The 12,915-nt window shown below is 45.6% G+C and overlaps 1 protein-coding gene across 1 annotated transcript in view; it reads left to right on the top strand.

The window, feature by feature from the left end:
* Positions 1 to 1,532, top strand: part of LOC146866934 (lysine-specific demethylase 5B-like) — a 455,791-nt gene extending 454,259 nt beyond the window's left edge. Inside the window, exon 10 of the mRNA XM_085603266.1 lies at positions 1,395 to 1,532. The gene's annotated coding sequence lies outside the window, so the exon portion shown is untranslated. The remainder of the gene's footprint in view (positions 1 to 1,394) is intronic.
* Positions 1,533 to 12,915: the final 11,383 nt, after the last annotated feature.

The raw sequence follows: 12,915 nt of genomic DNA, 5'->3' as shown, positions 1-12,915 counted from the left end.
TCCATGAGAGCTTAACACTGTCTTCGGCCAGCTTATCTTACCTCCTTTTGATCCTATACATAGAGCAAACTTAAAATTTGTCTCCTGGAAGATAGTACTACTCCTGGCTCTGACATCCACTAGAAGAGTGAGAGTTATTTAGGCATTTACCATCGGGGAACCTTTTTGCAGATTCATTATGGATGAGTCCTAAATTCATTCCTTGGGTGCCTACTGACCTCCATTTAAATGAGCCTGCCATTCTTGCATCTTTCATTCCCAATCCAACTTCAACAGCAGAAAGATCATTACATTCTCTAGACTTGCATATATGTCTCAAATTCTATATAGACAAAACAAAGGACATGCACATATAAGACCAGATATTTGTATAATTTGGTCAACCATGCAAAGGCAAAGCCATGTCCAAACAGGGGCTAACTTGTTTGCCCTCAGTCTGTAGTGCTTTCAGTCACGCCAGAGCCAAGCGTCGTCTCCAGGGGAAAGTGTGTGTGCGTTCCACCAGGGGCATGGTTTCAACTGCAGCACTCCATGCTGCGGTGTCTTTAAAAGACATCTACCATACAGCCACCTGGAGGAGCAGTCATACATTGATGAAGCATTACTGCCTAGACATGAGCGCAGAAGCTGATGCAACAGTAGGACAGGCAGTGCTGAGAAATCGTTTCCATTAATGGTAATTCTGCTTCCTGCATGTATTTTATAATTTGTACTCCTTGCTATTCTGATTAAAGAATGTGAATATATCAAAGAGCCAATGTTGGAGAAGAAATTAGTTACTTACCTGTAACTCCAGTTCCTCAACATTGATATATTTTATATATTCACATGCCACCCTCCCTCCTTCCCAGTCAGTGGGTCATCATATTTATTCTTACACGTGTGTTTGAAATCTGAGCTATTATGGCCTCTAGGGGGAGTAGGAGAGCTTAAGCTTACATCTCGTTGGCCAAAGTTTAGGTTCTTTCAAATGATGTGGATGTGTTACTAAACATACCATGTTTCAGGCCAGTGGGCATTTTACTTTGTATGCTGTTTATTTTACACTGTATACTGCTACTTTAATGCACCGGGGATTCCCAGCCTGACAACGGGGAAGAATTCAAGCATGTGTTTGTATAAAAGATTCCAATGTTGGGGAACTGGAGTTAGAGGTAAGTAACTATTTTCATACCTCTTCTGATGTGCAGAAGATTGCTGAAATACTGAATGTTTTATCTAGGTGGTTTTGTTGTAACCTATGTTGAAGGCATAAACCATGTTAATTGATAGAACTCTTTAGCATCTGGTGTTTTCATTATTTTAATATATCAGGAGAATTATAACCATATAGTAATGCACAAACTGTCTCATACGATCTGTCATTACCAGAGTCTTAAATGATATCATTGTAGGTCTAAGTGCAGAACTAGAAGAAGTGCTTATGGAAGCCCAGTCACTGCAGGTCTCTCTACCAGAAATACAGGAGCTCTACCATATGTTATTCATGCAACAGCAGCAATTCGCTGAGCAAACAAAGCACAATTCTTCCTTGTGGATCCCCAGTGAGAAGAACACAGTTGCAGAGTGCATAGAGGAACATGCTCCACAAAAAGAAGAGGTACCAACTAGTGTTTTTCTTTATTTCATTGAGTGCTTGGGAAATATGTATTTACCCTTTACTGTTGACTTTTTATGTTGGAGACACAATGGCAAAGCACTGAATAATGTATTTCCTGAACCAGCCACCCAACCAAACATTGTCTGATTATCTCCGAGTGCATGTCAGAAAAATGTGTGACTTGTCTCAGACAGTTTTAAAGACATGATAAAGGTGTGTTTTAGGCATGTGTGCTGTAGATACACATGCTTTGCATACTCCTGCCATCTAGTGTTGTGTCCGGATCTTTGCAAGTTGTTGTCTTCGAAGAAGTATTTTCCAGTCACAAGGTAAGGTGACTCCTCCTTTAAGTGATAGTGCACATGGGCATCGACTCCACTGTTAGATTGATTTCTTTCCGCCATCGGGTTCGGACGTGGGTTGCAGCGCTCTGGTTAGACACCGTCCTTCGGGATCCTCTCGGTGCGCAACACACTGTATTGTCTGTATTGTTTTGTATGCGTTTCACCATTCTCAGTGTGTCTCAAAAACTAGAAAAACACTCTTGTTCCCGGCATATGAGCTGCAGATCACACGCTGTGCATAGATCACCATCTGGTGTTGGGCCCGGATGTTTGCACTTTGTTATTGTATTGGACTAAGTCTTTGGAAGTCACAAGATAGATGACTCCTCCTTTGGACAATAGTGCGCGTGGGCATCGACTCCATCTTCAGATTGTCTTTTTCTGCCATCAGGCTCGGATGTGTTCGTCACGCTCCAGTTCGGTGTCGTTACCGTTCTACCTTTCGACGCGCAATCCTTCACCCATTCTTCGGTATTGTTTCAATCTCATTTCCCTATTGAAGCGCATCTCTACAAACTTGAATTCTTCTATTCCGGTTGTCGACACAGGCCTTCGGGCCTAGCCACGCCATTAGGCCTTTGGCTCATGGAAAGAACTCCTTTCAAAAAGTGTCCTCAATGTGGATCCAAGTTTCCACACGCTGATCTTCACGAGGTGTGTAACCTCTGCCTTTAACTTGAGCACGAGGCCAAAGACTGTCCAGCTTGTGCCTCTTTCCGCTCCAAGAAAACAATACGGGATCGTCGGGCTCGAAGAAGCATGGCTCGATCATCAACATAGATACCGGTCAATATCTTCCAAGAAGCAATCAATGTACCGGAGCAGGAGCAGATCGAAGAGGGCAACATTAGCGCCTCCGAAGCCGACGACTCCGACGTCAAAGACATCACTCCAGGGCAGCGGGTCGTAAGTACTGACTTCGACCCCTCCCACCCACCCACTCATAAAAAGGCTTCAGTAACACCTTCACCTTCGGGCCTAGGTGCACACCGTAAAGCCTATTTATTTCAATGTACTGTATTTCCTAAGTGTTGCAACTTACTGCATCCCCTGTAAATCAAACAAAGTACAATTTCTATTGCCTTTTCAAACTGTTCTATGTAAGAAACTGGCTCTATATATACTACACCAAAATGAGGTATAGTGTGTATAGAGTCCAAGTGACCCCAAAGGTAGGCAGAGGTTAAAGTTAGGTAGAACCTTATTCTTTAATTGTGGTAGAGTGGTCGAGCAGTAAGGCAGTATCAGAGGACAGTGTTAAGCATTTGATGTAAACAGTCAGCAAATGATTTCAAACCCTCAATAACTGAACTCTAGGCCAATTGTGTTGTTTTATTTTTAGAAACAAGCAAGCCTGGCACAGGTAAGCATTAAATACTTTTCAGTAATAAGTTACTGGATATAGGACAGTTTGAAAATGCAATAGCAATTGTACTTTGTTTGATTTACAGGGGATGCAGTAGGTTGCAACACTTGGCAAATACAGTACATTGAAATGAATAGGCTTTTTCAGTAAATTACAGGTAAGTTTTTACTATACTGCTCTAACTCGGTGCTGAATACCTAGATTCAGCACTGGGACATTTCCTGGAAACAGGTAAGTAATTAGGTTTTGGTTATTCGCATGATTTTTAAAGAATATTTTTAGATTTCAAAACTCCACACTTAAAACTTTTTGGAGACAAATAGTTAATGTTATCCTATGGAGTAAAAACAAGTTAACGGTTCACAGGTAAGTAATTGTCTGTGGCCGTTAAGGTTCTGGGGTTAGATTCAGGGGTCCCCCAGGGTCAGTGATGCACTGTTGTTGCACCCTCAGCGGCACTAGGGCGGCCGGGTGCAGAGTGTTGCGGCCCAATGTTATCCATTGGGGGATAGGGGACCTCCGGTTGGTGGCTGCTGATAAGCAAGCCACTGGGTTGTGGGAGCAAAGCTCCTAGGGTCAAGGTCAGGGCAAATGGGGAAACAAAGTAACACAAAAGGTGCACCCTCAGCATCACTGGGGCGGTCGGGTGCAGAGTGCTATTTCGACGTCGTGCGCCCTGTTGTTTTCTATGGAGAACCTCCGGTTTGCAAAAGCACTACAGGCAGGGAAACAAAGGACTTCTGGGTGCGACCACTACTTGGAGAGGTAAGTTGGGAAGTTAAGGGTTGGTTAGGCACCGTCGGTTTGGTCACACAAGGCTGCGGGGCATCGGGTGCAGGGGTGCCTTTTGGGGTCGGATCTTCTTACCAGCTCCTGGTCGCGGTTAGGGGGGCCTTCTTGATTTAGGCTGCAGGCGTCAGCTGGAGGCAGGTCAGGGGTCACGGGATCTCGTGTCAGGATTGCCGGGGTGACCTCCTCATGGTGTTTTTCCACTTGAGCTCGGGCGGGGTTCAGCGGGTGCAGAGTGAGCTGGATTCGCGGTCTCTGGCTGGTGCTAGAAGCTGCAGTTTGAACAAATCCTGTGTTCACGGGAGATGCAGTCTTTAGAAGTGAAGGCAGACAGGTCCCCCGGGTTTCTTGAGGTTGCTGGCTGCAGCACACATCGGGATTTCGCAGGAGCAGGTTCGAGGGGAAGACAGGCCAGTAGGGCTGGGGCCAATTCAGTGGGCGTCGTCCTCTTGTTAGCTCTGCACGGCTCTTCAGTCCTTCTTCTTATCTTCTTTCTTGTCTGGATCTCAGGAAGCAAGGTTCAGGGTGCCCCCTAAATACTTAATTTACGTGCGTTACAGGTAGGTAAAGGGCAGGGACCAATGGCTCCCTTTCGTGGGGTGGGTACACCCCCATTGTACCACCCTCCAGTGGGAGCGGGCATGAGCTTGTCCCTGGTTGGTTGGGTCTACCCCATCCTTCAGATGGCGGGGAGTCGGAGTTGTGCTTCACCTCACCTCCCCCACCTGAGGGGTGGAGTTGGCAGAGGTGGGCACACCTCTCTTCCTCACTTGTTTTTCCCGCCGGTTCTCCCGCCCAAAGTGGGGGTCAGAACCAGTGGGGACCAGTTGCTGAGAGCAAGTGGCCTGGGGAATCTCACAAAGGTGGCAGGCCTTTGAAGCTTCCCCTTCGTGATCCCTGCCCATCCTGGGGTAGGAGGCTTGGCACCTCGTCCCAGGATGTGCATTGTTTCAGGCCCCAAAGAGCAGCAGGCTCCCGACCCAGGGGTCCAGAAACATGTCTGTTGGTGGCAGCCTAAGCAGCCACTCAGTCAGGTCACTAGAAGTTGGTCGAGTTTCAGGGGACATCACTAAGATGCAATTTACATTAAATCCCACACTGGCGTCAGTGTGGGTTTAATGTGCTGAGAAGTTGGATACCAAACTTCTCAGTCTTCAGTGTAGCCATTATGGTGTTGTGGAGTTCGTAATGACAAACTCCCAGCACCATATACTCTTAATGGTAGCACTGCCCAGGAATGAACTTGGGCACTGTAGAGGTACAGGGCTCATGCACCTGTACCCTCACCACTGGCATAGGGCACCCAGCTAGAGGGGTGACTGATGTATGCAAGGGCAGTGGTTTGTGGCATGGCACACTGGGATGTGTGCCATGTCGACTCTTCACTTTGTTCTGCACCATGACACGCAGCGTGCAAAGGCAGTGTCTGAGTGCACTGGTACAGGACCTCTAAGGGTGGCACAATAAGTGCTGCAGCCCTTACAGGCTTTCTCTGGTCACAGTGCCCTGGGAACCTGTGGTACCATTTACCAGGGGCTGACCTGTGGCCAGAGATGCCAATTTGGTTTAGGCTTCAATGCAGTTTTTGGGAAAGAACATAGGCCCTGGGTACCTGATTAGCAGGAGCGCAGGGCACACTCAGTCAAAGTACAACAGCAATTCAGCAAAAAGTGGGGGCAACCATGCAGAAAGAGGGCACTTTCTCACACCTACCATTTGCTGTTCAGGGCAACTAGTAGTCGTGGGTGGAGCGGACTCACTCTGCAGCACTCCACCGATGTCACTTTCTAAATTCTGCTCCTCGTCGCTCACCCGCCTCGAACTCAAGCACTCGCGTCAGTGCCACAATTGCCCGCCTCAGGTCAGTCTTCATAATAAAGATGGGACCTGGGGGTTTGGGAGAACTAAAAATGTAAGTGCTGGGGTGGGGATATGCTGTTTACCACAGTGCATCCTTTGCGCAATCAAATGGTACATTTCTTTGTCCACGGCAGCGTGGTTTTACGTTTCTCGAAGAAAAAACAATCGAAGCCGCTAATCCTTTTGCAGGCACAACTCTAGAGAGAAGTGTAGATTTGGAGACCTCTTGTAAGACCCTTTATGCAAGCAAGAGCCATAAAACTTTACATCTCGTCTGCCCCAGAGCTGGATTTACATTTCCTCATCTTATCTCAAATCTGAGCTTTCGCTTAGTTGCCCAACTGGCTCCCCGCACTCCAAGACATCCTTTGAACGGTGCAAAACAATTTCTGCCAGCAGACTGATACAAAAAGCGGTTCATTTTCAAAATTGCAGATAAGATTTCAACCTCCTAAAGGCTTCCTATGCTATCATAGTCCTCTTTTTGTTTCTTGCTTAGGCATGCCTCGAACTGGGTTCCCCAATCATCATGTGATTCCTCCAAGGATCTGGTGAATACTGATTAATTGAAAGAGGTTTTTACTTGTTAGGTGCAGGGAGCTTGTTATTCTCACACCATTGTTTTTTCCAGCCTCGTGACGTCAGAAAGCTGGAGGGCCACTTGCAGAGGCGCTGTTAGCAGAAAGAGAGGATGTGACACTACCGCCAAAGCTTTAGAAGTTGAGACTTAGGTTACAATTTCGATGTCAGCTGAACTTCCTGTTTCTGAAAAAATGAACCTGACCTTGGATAATTTAACTTGAGCTCATATAAAGCTTTCCTGTACCTTCAAACTAGAAGTCAAGTTCTCACTATATAAACGAGTTGGTGTAGCTTGCAAGTACAGCACTATAGGAGCCGTAGCCCCTTTCTTTTTGTTGTTGATCTCGTTGATGCCCGAGAAAAACAAGGCCCAGGGCTGGAGCCACTCGGAGCTCTGTTGGTAAGGGTAACATTCAACTTTTGTGCGCAGATGATTGACAGCTCCAGCACCATCCCGCTGTTCACAATCATTTACCTCTATCCCATGGGTCTTCACAAAGCCGCTAGGTATTACTCCACTCCCCTCACAAGGAATTACACTGTTCCCAAATTCATGTGATCCCACCATAAGTACATCCCACCGTAGTTATTCGCTTCCTCTTTTTATAGGCCTCCGCAAACATAGATTTGGTTAACATTACAGGCACCTTTCATTCCATAGGTAACCATATTATCTCCATACGTGTAGTAAGCTGGGTTCCTGTTGCAGTAACCCCCTCACTTTTTGGCGGATTTCTGATGCACTTTGATTTGATGTGCCCTGGGTTCCTGACAATCCGGTTCCCTGGGCCTGTGTTCTTTCCCAAGCTGTACCTTTATACCCCCAATTGGCACCGCTCTGGCCACATTAAAGTCCCTTGTAAAGGTACCATGGGTACCAAGGGCACTGTCCAGGGAAGGCCTCTAAGGGCTACAGCACATATTCTGCCACTCTTAGAGGTCCTGTACCTTCACACACACACTTCCATTTCAGGCTGCGTGTTTTGGTGAATAGAAAAGTAAAGAGTCTACATGGCACACATACCTGTGTAAATACACAAAACAGTATCCACGAGTCTAAACAGACTGTTAGTACCACAAAAGACCTAAAGACAGTGACCATAAACCTATATACTTCTAGCAGGCTACAGAAGGAAAAATCCTATAAAAGGACGGATTCCCATCACTCACCAATGGTGACATGCTTCATCATCTGGGTCTCCTCCTAGTGTCACTCTAGTGGCACTAAGGGCTGCAACCCGTTCAAAAGGAAAGGGGAGCTCACAGATGTTTTTTTTGGGGCTATGTAAATTATAGCGATAAAACACGCTATATTTAGACCTACAGAAGTGAATGATCGATTTGTGTGGGAATGTTAGGTGCAGTGCGAAGATGCTGTGAAATAGGGAACTAAAATTGACTGCTGAGAGAAAAAAACTTTTATTAATATCTCTCAGAGGTCAAACCTAAAAACAGTGCGAAATGACAGTTTTCAACAAATAACTGTCTAAATATGAAGGGTCAACATGTTTCAGCATAAGCGGACACATTTTATCCTATGCCTTCTTCAGGACCACAGAAATGTTGCTACTGCACAAAGTGATAAATTTATTAAATAAATGAATGAAAGGTTGGAACCAATACAACCATATCAACTGTAATCAGGGCTGTTTAACAATTCCTCTGTAAATAGTGGACTGTTGATAGTTTCGGCAAAAGAGTAAAGTACAACGATCTACAATGCAAAGGTTGGTACAATATCAAAAAGGACTCAAGGATTCAAAAACAAAGTGCTGTATATGCTGACACATTAGATCATTGTCTCTAATTGTGTAATTTCTTCAATGCATGAAATGCAAGCTTACACATTTTACACGAGGATAAGACCTCACCTCACCTGGCTGTGGCTCAGGAAAAAGGAGGCACCGCTCTGCGAAAAAAGAACGTGGGGAAAGAACAAAACATGTTCATGACACCCTGCTTTTCACTATTACTCTATTGTATAGCAGGAGCAACGTGCACACAGGCTGACATAGGAACACAGGTCTGATTAAAAACCATACTTCAAATTGCTCATAAAATACTGTCCTTACTTATCCCATGGTATGTAGTAGGGATCACAGTATTATTATATGAAAATGTAAATCATGGGAGAGAGCCGTCCATCATAGCTACTGTAGCTGACCGCCCTTGCCCATACTCCCATTCTCATACTTAACTTTACATGTCTCTCCACGTATGTATTCCAAGTTGAAGAAAATTACTCCAGTTCAACCTTAGTAATAGTAGACTTGCTGGTTGTTTTTATCTCATTAGGGACATTCTAATAATACCTGATAGTGGCTCAACCCTGATCGCTGTGCTTGATCAAAGCAAACCACCCTTTCTTAGTGCACTCAGCATCTCAATGTTTTATACAATAGTTCGGCTGTAGAGCCAAATCTTATCATATACCACTTTGTGGCTCAGAACGTATGAGTGCATGCCGCCTCCACTCCGAGCTACCGATAAAAAGCAGTGATCTGCACAACCATTGTGTATTCAAAATCAGCCATTAACCCTCGTCAAACACCAGGAACGACTGCTAGGGGCTCAACGCGTATAGCGTGTCCTACTGCCCATAAAACAACGTTGCAATACCAAACGGCTCAAAAAACTGCTCGTAAACCCTCCCGCATTTTCAAGATAATACCAAAGATCGTGCAGAGGCTTTTGTTATTGAACAATGCCCCCAAATCCAAAACACACGCTTCAGAAACACACGCTTGAATAACAGAAAAACGCGCTTACGTGTGCGCTCTTACCTGTCTATCGGTACCTCTGGCGGTTCGATGAGCCGTCTGGGGAGGTAACGATCGACAGGAAACACCATCTTTAAAAAGATTGTTTGGATACCTACGTCACACGCAATGCATCAGGAACGCCCAATCACGTGGCTATCAAAACCAAGGATCATGGTAATTGTAGTTTATAAATGTGATATTTGCTGTGATTCCACTTTTAAACCATAAAAATGGAAAGAAGTCTTATTTTTCTGTGAAGACTGACTTTTTTTTCTTTTCAAAATTAATCACAATAATAATGCCATTAAGAATGCCCCGGAGTGTTTTCAACTACTGCTCAATCAATGAGTGGCATGTCTCGGCCCAAGTTTGCCCATTCCAGGTATTATAATTCACCAGACAGCATATGTGGCACGGGCAGCAATCAAAGCCGCCTCATATCTCATAAGAATGTTGTTATAGCTATCGCTCCTACATGACTGGACAACCCATAAAGACAGGTGATTACCACTAAATAGAACTCCTCATTCACTCGAGGTGTGCTCGATTTTTCTCAAAGTCTGCTGTTGTTTCACCGGAGTGGATTTTCTTATATCGCAACTCACTGCGTAAGCTTCTTGTCACAAATGCTAGTTAAGTCCCCCATGTGTGGTGTATGACTACTAACCAGGCAAAAGTTAAGCTTGCATTTGTGTTCGTCTTATATCTTATTAATTGCCCATAGTCATGTCCCATCTGCCCTGCTGATCTTCTGAAGTGGTAGAGGGGTCATTTGTATGAAAATTGTCTCAGATGTCTTTTCAAAGTGCCACTACTAAGATCATGTATCCTCATGTGTTAATATCCAATTTATAAACTACAATTCCCATGATCCTTGGTTTTGATCGCCACGTGATCAGGTGTTCCTAATGCATTGCGTGTGACGTAGGTATCCAAACAATCTTTTTAAAGATGGGGTTTAGTGTCGATCGTTACCTCCCCAGACGGCTCATCAAACCGCCAGAGGTACCGACGGACAGGTAAGAGTGCACATGTAAGCATGTTTTTCTGTGATTCAAGCGCGTGTTTTGGATTTGTGGGCATTGTTCAATAACAAAAGCCTCCGCACGATCTTTGGTATTATCTTGAAAATGGTGGAGGTTTTATAAGTAGTTTTTTGAGCCGTTTGGGTATTGCAGCGTTGTTTTATGGGCAGTAGGACACGCTATACGCGCTGAGCCCATAGCAGTTGTTCCTGATGTTTGACGAGAGTTAATGGTTGATTTTGAATACACAAAGGTTGTGCAGATCACTGCTTTTTATTGGTAGCTCGGAGTGGAGGCGGAATGCACGCATAAGTTCTGAGCCACGAGGTGGTGTACGATAAGATTTGGCTCTACAGCCGAACTATTTTTTTTTTTTAAACATAGTTTATTGGTTTTTGCACATCCACATAGAAAACCTTACACAATTTGTTTCACCATACTTCCTGAAAAATAAGCGCACGCCTCCCTCCCAATTATATAACACCTAAGACAGGTTCGTAGAATCCCTCCCGGACTATACAACGCATAAAACCAATTATCTACATAACAAAACTCTACCCATAACCCCTAAGCAAAACACTTCTAGTTTCCCTCCCCCTCCCTCAATCCTCCTCACCAACGCATGCGACAATCCCTGCCCTCTATTGTCGTACAGCCCAAGGAATACCAATGTGTCAAGTTATGTGATGTGCCCAGTTTGCTCCGGGGGCACTCCCTCAGCCCCGGGGCGGTCATCTCCCTCCGCGCCAGGTTCATAATCTCGCAGCGCCTGCACTAGCGCCTCCCACGCAGCTGCTGCCTCTAGCGCCTTTTCATCGCTGCGTCTATGAGCCCATTGATACCGCAGCGCACCCTCGCTGGTGGCCCATTTAAGAAGCTCCCCCTTCCACCGCTTGCTAGTGGGCCCCACTGTTGCCTTCCACCGCTTCGTAATTTCTCGTTTCGCTAATATAAGGCCCATGTCTACGAATTTGCTCGTGATTTTAGTTTTGGGCGTGTGCGGGAACCAGTGCAGTATACTAGCGGCCATATCAAACTCCAGTCCCCTCTCTGTTACCTCATTCAGGGTATCTCCCACCTCTGTCCAGTAGGGCCCCAGCGCTGGGCAAGACCACAGCATATGATCCAGTTCCACCCCCGTTCTTAGGCATCTGGGACATGCCGCCTCCTCAACTTTAAAATATTTCTGGATTTTTCCAGGCGTCAGGTATGCTCTGTGGAGTATGTAGAAGTGCACCAGTTGGAATCTTGCATTTCTCGTGCTCTTCCAAGCCCGTCTCACTAACTGTGCCCAGGTCGTCTCAGGGATAGCTCTGCCTAGGTCACCCTCCCATTTCCCCCGAAGGTCAGCTAGCGGCTGTAGGTTTTCAAGGAGCATTCTAGAATATAGGCACGTGACCGCCTTAACAGTTCCTGCTGCCATCATAGCATACTGGCAGGCCATCGACGTCTTAGGCTCCATCAGCCCCTCCCTCCAATGTGCCTGCATCGCTCTGGTAATCGCTGCGTGCAGCAGGAAGCCTCCCCTAGGCAATTCAAACCGCTCTTGGAGAGTCTGGTAGGGCAGCAAAACCCCGCTTTCATAAAGGTCTCCTACCACCTGTAGTCCCGCTTCTTCCCAAAGTTGTAATTGCGACCAGTCTCCACCGTGTGGTAACGCAGTGTCAGAACCATTACCGACAAGAAGCCTTCTATCTGCACTATCAGTGCCCATCAACCAATGAGAAATAAAAAGATCCTAAGAACTCTGACTTGGAGCAAGGCCTGGGAAGCATGGAACCTTAAGATGGCCGACGCTCTGGGGGAGTTAACGTTCTAGTCTTTCTCATTGTTCCAGAACTCTATGTGAAGCGCGCAACTTAGAACGTTGGCGCACTTCACCTGAACCCGTCACCCTAGCAGCAACCTTGAGTCCGAGTTAGTTTTAGTGAGGGCATTTCCGTAGTTACCTGACAGGAAGAAATTCTGTATACGTCTACCCAGAACCACAGCAGTTTCGGAATTCGTGTCTGCGTGTTAAGTTTCACCTCGAGCCTACCGCTCCTGAGGTAGTGTTCGACTGGAGCTCATGCGCAGTTTAAGAAAGAGTCTAAGAGTTCCGCAACTGAAAACCCGTCACCTGTTTGAAGGAGGAGAACCATTGTCAGAGAGTCACGCGTCAGTGAGGCGCGTCTGTTCCATTTGCTGAGAGACATTTGACTGGAGAGTCAGTGAAGAGTTCGAAGTTCCACGAGAAGCACCAGAGCTAAGTTTTGAGTCTAAAGTCACACCGTGTTAATGTTATAATGTAAATAAGGAATTGTGTTGTAGTACTACCCAAGTTCTCCTCTCTACGAACTGTTCCTGTGAAGAAGAAAAAGAACATTAGAAATAGAAAACATTCCTAAGAGTGAAAGATAGGTATGACGTAGTTTCTGGGAGTTAAATAGATTGTTGTGAGGTGTAAGAAAAGACCACTAATTTTTGTGTTAACATTAGGAACTATTAGAAGAGAGATACGGAGCAGAAAAATAGCCGTCCAAATAGAAGAGAAGCAACACTGGGTTTACAAGCTGGTATGTAGAAGGGGCTAATAATATAAGACTAA

Source organism: Triturus cristatus, chromosome 1_2 (assembly GCF_964204655.1).
Source record: "Triturus cristatus chromosome 1_2, aTriCri1.1, whole genome shotgun sequence".
Taxonomy (NCBI): domain Eukaryota; kingdom Metazoa; phylum Chordata; class Amphibia; order Caudata; family Salamandridae; genus Triturus; species Triturus cristatus.
Note: the sequence above shows the minus strand (reverse complement) of the source record. Positions and strands in the feature narration are given on the sequence as shown.